Genomic DNA, 7,432 nt, shown 5'->3' with positions numbered 1-7,432 from the left:
TTTATTTGCAATAACCAAATACATATATCCACTGTAGATTAGAAAACATAAAAAACTGTTATAAATACATTATAAATATAAATACATACATATAAATATTTAATTTCTTTAAAGTGCCCGTTTTTAACCTGGATTCACGAAACATTCTTAAGAAGAAATTTCTTCTCAACTTACATTTTCTTCTTATTTTTTAACTTTAGAAAAAAGTTAAGGATATTTTGTTTTCCCAAAAAATGCATCTTAAGAATATTCTTATCTTTTCTTAAGATTGTTGAAGAAAATCTTCTTAAATTTGGGACAGACCCAGACTTGTCTTAAATCCAAATAATAATAATTATTTAATGAATTTATTGGGTTATTTGAAATGAATTGTTATATTTGAACATTACAGCAACAGCTACATATAATACATAGGAGGACTAGAGATGTGCACAAGTTTTCTGAAGGGACAGCGATGACTGTTAATGTAAACATGATCGCTCATGATTAGCCTGTGTGTGACGCTGCTTTTTGCTGACTTCAAAACTCATTAGCAACCCTGAAACCAGTCAGGGTTAATTTTAGCTTATTAATACATCATCTTTGGCAATATTCGGAGCATATGAGTGCGCAGGATGCATTTGCTGTAGAAGCGCGGACTAAAATACCGGAAGCGTTCACTCAGATGAAAGCGCAAAAACACGACACAAAAATTAATGAAACATATTGCTGCAGCTTAAGACAGGCTATTTTAAAAGTAACTGTTAGAAAACAGGCCGCATTAAAAACATGAAGCTGAGAGCCATTCAAAGTCGCAACAAAAATATACAGTCTTCTGCGTGCTTATGATTATTATTATTAGGGTAGGGGAGAGTGGGGGCGGTTGCAACACTTTTTACATTTCCTTCAGTTTCTCAGCGACTGTTTGTATTAGAAAGACAATATATATATATATATTAAACCCATATATATCACCTACCTGCCCATACTGTTGCAACATGTGTACATGTGATAATATGAAAGTATTTTTTACTTAAATCGACCCTGAAAAATGTTGCAACTGTCCCCATATGTGGGGACAGTTGCAACAGTACCGAGGGGCAGTTGCAACAGTCATTTAGATGTAATAAAACTCATACTTTGGCATCATTTTTCAGTTTATCTGAAATATCATTTATCTTTTTTAGTTTATTTGAGACCAGAGTTCACAGAGTTAACTTATTAAAGTAAAAAGAAAAAACAAGTACACAACCATGTAACACCTTTGTCAACCTCACAAACTGATTTATGTAGGCCCTAACAATTTCATAATGGTTTGGTTTGGTTTGTTGGCTTGTTTCCAGTGTGTTTTCTGTCAGTTTTCTCTAAACTTTGTTGGCTTTCTCTTAACTTTTGCTTTCTCCCTCTCCAAAGCCCCCTTTCCGGGGGTGTCTGTCAAGATGGCCATTTTGCATTTTTTCCTATACCGTTTGCTTTCGTTATCTTCTGTGGTCCTGCTCTGGGGTGAGGTCTAACAGACTTGCATGACAATTCAGCTTGCACTGGAGGAACTACAGAAGAAGTAGGACTCCCAGCTTGCACTGGAGGAACTGCAGAAGAGGCAGAAGTCCCTGTGTGCACTGGAGAAACTTCCAAAGGAGCAGATGTCACAGCTTGCTCTGGAAGGACTGGTGGTGGCGGCTGGTCTGTCACCAAAGATGGTGCAAAGTCACTGTCTTTGAATTTATCTTGGTTATAAGGCCACATTTCAGTGCTGCTAAAGCCATTCTGCACATTGCCTGGTGTTCCATTTGCCTTTTATATAAAAAAATGTATCTAATTGTCATTATTATTGCCATGAGGGACAGTTGCAACAATGCGTTGCAACTGTCCCACCCCCTGGCAGCCATCTTAAAACTGTGATGCCAGCCTAACAAATTAACTTGAACACATTGTTCCTAGGTCTGTTAAGAGCTAAGAAACTGCACATTCAAACTATAAAACTATACAGACCAATGCTTAATCAGTTTAGACATTATGACAAAAAATCCAGTTGTAAAAAAAGTTACTTTTTTGCCTTGAATTTGGAAAATCTCCCATAAGGTAGTTTCACATGTGCCTGTTAACTTCCAGAAAGAAGGAAGGGCATACTGAGCATGTGCAGTAGAAGTGTCATGACTCCAGCTCATTCCTGATTGGAAAAATCAGCAATGTTGCAACTGTCCCCACTCTCCCCTAATCTACAGGAGTGAGTTTAGCAGCAACATGTATTTATTCAGATAACGGCTGTTATTTTCTTCTTAAGAAAAAAATTAAGATGTTCTTAAGCATATATTTGAGAACGTTTTATTATTTTAATTTATTTCTTAAGAAGATTTTTGTGAATCCGGCCCCAGGTGTCCATTCTGTTGAATGTAGTAAGTGAAAAAATGAACGAATTATCAGTTAGCATCTAATAAGAACTAGAAGAACAGGGCGGGGCTATTGTGACACAAACGTGCTTGTAAAATGAAATTAAATCAATTGTAATTTATAGTAACGTAATGTGAAATGTGAAATTTTATTTCTTAATAAAACTTTTGCATGTAAAGTTTACCTCAGTTAAATACATTAAAAAAATAAAGAGCGATCTTTTTCCCCGCCATTACAAACATTCTCTTGCGCACTGGTGGTCAGTCTGCGCACACCCCAGTTTGGGGTTCACTACCGTTACTTATTTACAAAGATGAAGTGGTTACACTTTAGAATACTAGTCCTTTAGTTAATTCATTTATTAACATGAACAAACAATGAACAATACATTTATTGCTGTATTTATTAATCTTTGTTCATGTTAGTTAATTAAAATACAGTTTTTCATTGTTAGCACAACTTTTGATTTTAATAATGCATTAGTAAATGTTGAAATGAACATCAACTAAGATTAATAAATGCTGTAGAAGGATTGTTCTTGCATAGATCATCTTAACTAAAGTAGTTAACTAATATTAACTAAAGGACCGTTATTCAAAAGTGTTACCGATTAAGTTTATCATCACTTGATTATAAGGATTTCATCACTTTTCATAAAACTGAACTGATTCTATGTATTCTGTTTTCTTCCCTTTTAGCCAGTTGCAAACAGGACAAGGACAGCCTTAAGGAAAGCTGAGGAAAGCTGTTCTCAGAGACGAGACTGTTCCTCCACAGACTAGTGTTGTGTTTGTACTAAACCCAGAGCAGCCCTGAATCAATCCACAGAATGACCAGCTCATATTATAATACTATAGACTGCATTTAAGAAGCTTTGCACAGGCGGTTTAATGCTGATAATGTACTGCGTGTGTCTTTACACATAAACTACATGATGTTAATAGCCTAGAAATGACAAACACAGGAACTCCTTGTGAGTCCAGCTGCAATATCATGATAAACTCATTGTGATGTTGTTATAATGATCATTAATTTTGATTAATATAACGTTTTTTTGAGGGGACCATCTCATATTCTGGTCTGTGATAAACATAACTGTACTTTGAGATTTGGTTGTTCAAGGTAAACCTCACACACACACACTCAAACATTCATATGTGTTAACATCAGTGTTGTGCTAGTTAACAAGAAATAGTATCTAGTTACGGTTACTAGTTAATTCAGAAAGTAACTCAATTACTTTGTTGATTACTTACACCAAAAAGTAATGCATTACTGTTAAAAGTAATTTTTTTGTTACTTTTTTTAAAGAACTTTCTTTAATGTTCCCATTAATGCGCTTTAATGCGTTATGGTCTATACAAACACAAAGTAAAACAGAAAGTAATTTTTAAACACTATTTTGATTAAGTCAGACCAGCACAAACTGAATATTGTATATCACAAGGATTTCTGAAATAAATAAGAAAACACCTGAGCCCGTATTCATAAAGAGTCTTAATTCAAAAAGTAGCTCCTAGTGACAAAATTCTAAGAAAATTCTTAGAAATGTGGGCGTTTACTCTTAAAATTAAAGAAAAAATCCTAGTAAAGAAAAAAGTAATTCAGAAAGCATCTTAACCCTTAAAAGAGGTGTTAAGGTCAAACTTGTTAGGAGCACAGACGAGGACTTTTAAGAGGCTTAAGAGTTTCCTTAGCAGAAGAGAAGAAGAAGAAATGTGTTGCAGACAATGAATGACAGTGAGTTAATAAGACGCTATAGATTATATAATAATTTATAATTTAATATATAAATTAAAGTAATCACTACATTACGATATTTGGCAACTGGGAAAATGCAACAATGCAATATGATGATTTGGGTCTGTCACAACCTTCTGTAAGCAGTGATCACAAACAATTACAGCACTTTCAGAGCATCTTATTGTGTCGCACTTCATTTAGTTTCACTGGACATTCCCAGCTTGCAAGCTCAAAAAACTGCATTTATGAATATAGCAGGCTTATAGATGCGCACAAGCAGGGGCAATGAACCGTTAATAGTTTGTGCTATACGCTCCCATGTCTGCTTCTTGTCCCGTGCTGTGACACCCGGCTCGAGTTTTCCTTTAAGAATGGCCTTGTGTTTATCCACTAACTGGGCTAACAGTAAACACTGTTCCTCTGTCCAGTTTGGCTTTCTCGCCCTTCTTGGTTTTGATTCCATGTTTGATGCATTAAAACCAACATTCAAACCACCACTTAAATAGGACAGCAATCACTGTGACTGGAAAGAGTGGAACATTTTTTATAATTCTAAGCCAATCAAATACCTTATAGGAAATTAAAAGCATGGTAAATAAAAAAAATGATTTATATACACACATATAATGTGTGTGTGTGTGTGTGTGTGTGTGTGTAAGAGAGAACAGTCAAATAGGATAAATTACGTAAATTCAAAGTGAGAATTAGAGTACATCCTATACTTAAAATTACTCTTTTTCTTTCCTTCTTGGACAACCAACCAATCACAGTCTTCAAAAGATTGTGTCATACATAGCAACAGGATCAACCCCGCCTCCTCACTAAGATGAAAGTTTTTGTCTTTTCCTTACTCAGAGTTGCTCTCAGATCGATCCTGAATCGCTTTTAAGCTAAGACTCCTACGTAAAAGTTTTTAAGCTAAATTAAGAGTTTACTGAGAGGATTCTTAGAATCTTTATGAATACGGGCCCTGAATAATATATTCAGAATCAAAAACTAAAGTGGCTTCTGCATCATAAAAGCTGTTGTGTTGAGCTCTTAAAAATGTTCCTTTCACAGCTTAAGTATGAAAACTATCAACAATGGACAACATAACACAGAACATTTAGAAATAAATGAAAGCAATCTGAATTATTCAGAATCAATTTCGAGAAACAACATACACGCACACACACACACACACATATATATATATATATAAATGCTGTTTAAATGTTCTCATGCTAAGGATCTGACTGAAAGCCGGTGACTCCACAGTAGAGACAGGTGCATGTTTTCAACAATGTTTCACCTGTATGAGAAAAACATACAGAGAATCACTTAAGACACTTTGCTGTAGACCCATTCCACATAATAATATTCATTAAAACTGTAAGTTAACACTTGCTGCATGAATCCGTGAGTAGGCTACAGTTTACAAATCCATGGGAACAGATTGCGAAAGTGTGCGCGCAGATTATGAATTCGTGGGTACAGATTCAAAAACCGAGGGTATGTCAAAAGTAACTGCATTACAGTAACGCGCCCAACACTTTAACATACATGGAAAAATAATATATAGAACAAAATGTCAAGCATCCTCAAGATTTTTACATTATTTGACTCATTAATTGAATAAATGGGAATTAATCTTTATTAGTCAGGTTTTGTCTTCACAACTAAACCACTCTATTCCCAGAGAAAGACAGAACTGTAAACTGAAATAAAATGTGTTTCTTGAGCTGAGATTGATTCAGAGGATTTTCTATTATATATATATGTATGTGTGTGTGTGTATGTATGTGTGTGTGTGTACATGTATATATTCTACTTAAGGAGCTCATTAATTAAACACAATTTGGAACTCATGTCCACAATTTTTTTGTGCTGTGTCATTAGTTGTGTCTTAATTTAATTAATAATTATTACACAAATAGTATTTTAAAATTACATTTCAATTTTTTTTATTTTACTCTTTAATTTACTATTAATGTATTCTTCATTTTTGTCTATTCTCTATTATTCCACCCTTGATATTACATATTCTTCTTGCTATTATTAACCTATTGTTGTTCAGTTATTTATTATTGTATTATTCATATTATACATATAATTTTATGCTATTATAAATCTATTATATCACATACCGGTATGTTATATTGTACCGTTGTACTCACTTTTCATAATATTCACTTTACTTTCAGTTGTACTACATATACTTTTTAATATAACATATCATTTTACTATATTTCTACTGTGCACTGTATCAGTGATATGTTCATCTTCACTGGATCCATAGCCTCATCAGTTACATGTGTTATGATTTGTTGTGGAGTTCATCTGTAGGCTATAGTGCTAGCAAAATGAAAAGCAGACGACAAGTGTGTCACTTTTTGATTTTTATTTACTTGTTTTATTACATTTTCTCAATGATAGTAAATTATTAGTGTTTAAAGATGTATTATTTAGATTTTATCCCAGTATTTCAAAGGGAATGAGCTGTGTTCTGTCCTGAGACAAAAGAAAAGAGAGAAAAAAAGAAAGAAAAATGTTGGGATTGAACACAGAGAAAGCAATAAAACAACTACATATGAGGTTACATTACATTTACATTTATTCATTTAGCGCCTTTGTCCAAAGCGACTTACAAAATACCTTTTTTGATGGTAAAACTGCATTCAAGCATTGTAACGTTAAATGTGTTTTTTTTTCATGCTGTGTCGCTGGAGATGGATCGCAGCAAATGCGGAAATAAACGCGATATGAAATATAGTTGAAAACCGCTTTAAAAAATAATTATATTCTGAGCTAATGAGCCAAAGCGAAAATGCTGCCGTTGGTAAACAATCTGTTTATTTATTTTATCTGTTTATGTACATTCAAATTACATTACATGAATATGTCACTGTTATACTACATTGACAGATTTGTAAACCGAAAAAATCAACGAAATCAACAAGTGAGACAAATGTGAGCTTTCAATTAATCATTTTCCAAACCTAACTAAATAACTGGAGGCAAAGTTTTTTTTAACTGCACGTAGATCACAAACCTCTGAAATCGGTTAAAAAATGTGAACGTTATCGTGTTTTTATTCAGTAAAAACCGCAGCTCCCCCGTTTACTTTCATTTGTTTTAAGGTAGTCTTGCCCTCACTAACATGGCGGACGCCAACGGCTCAAAGCGGCCAATGAGGCGTCTAGGTATTTATATGTCTATGGTCGCGCGCATGTACAGTCGCTTTCGCCACGCCCCACGACACGTCAAATTGAATGGCAGTTTCCATGGCAACCCGAGAACTGCTCCTGCGTCACGAGTTCATCCGGGAACTTGGCCGTGT

This window comes from Carassius auratus, chromosome 10 (genome assembly GCF_003368295.1).
Source record: "Carassius auratus strain Wakin chromosome 10, ASM336829v1, whole genome shotgun sequence".
Classification (NCBI taxonomy): Eukaryota; Metazoa; Chordata; class Actinopteri; order Cypriniformes; family Cyprinidae; genus Carassius; species Carassius auratus.
The sequence above is the reverse complement of the archived record's forward strand: the minus strand, read 5'-3'. Positions refer to the sequence as shown.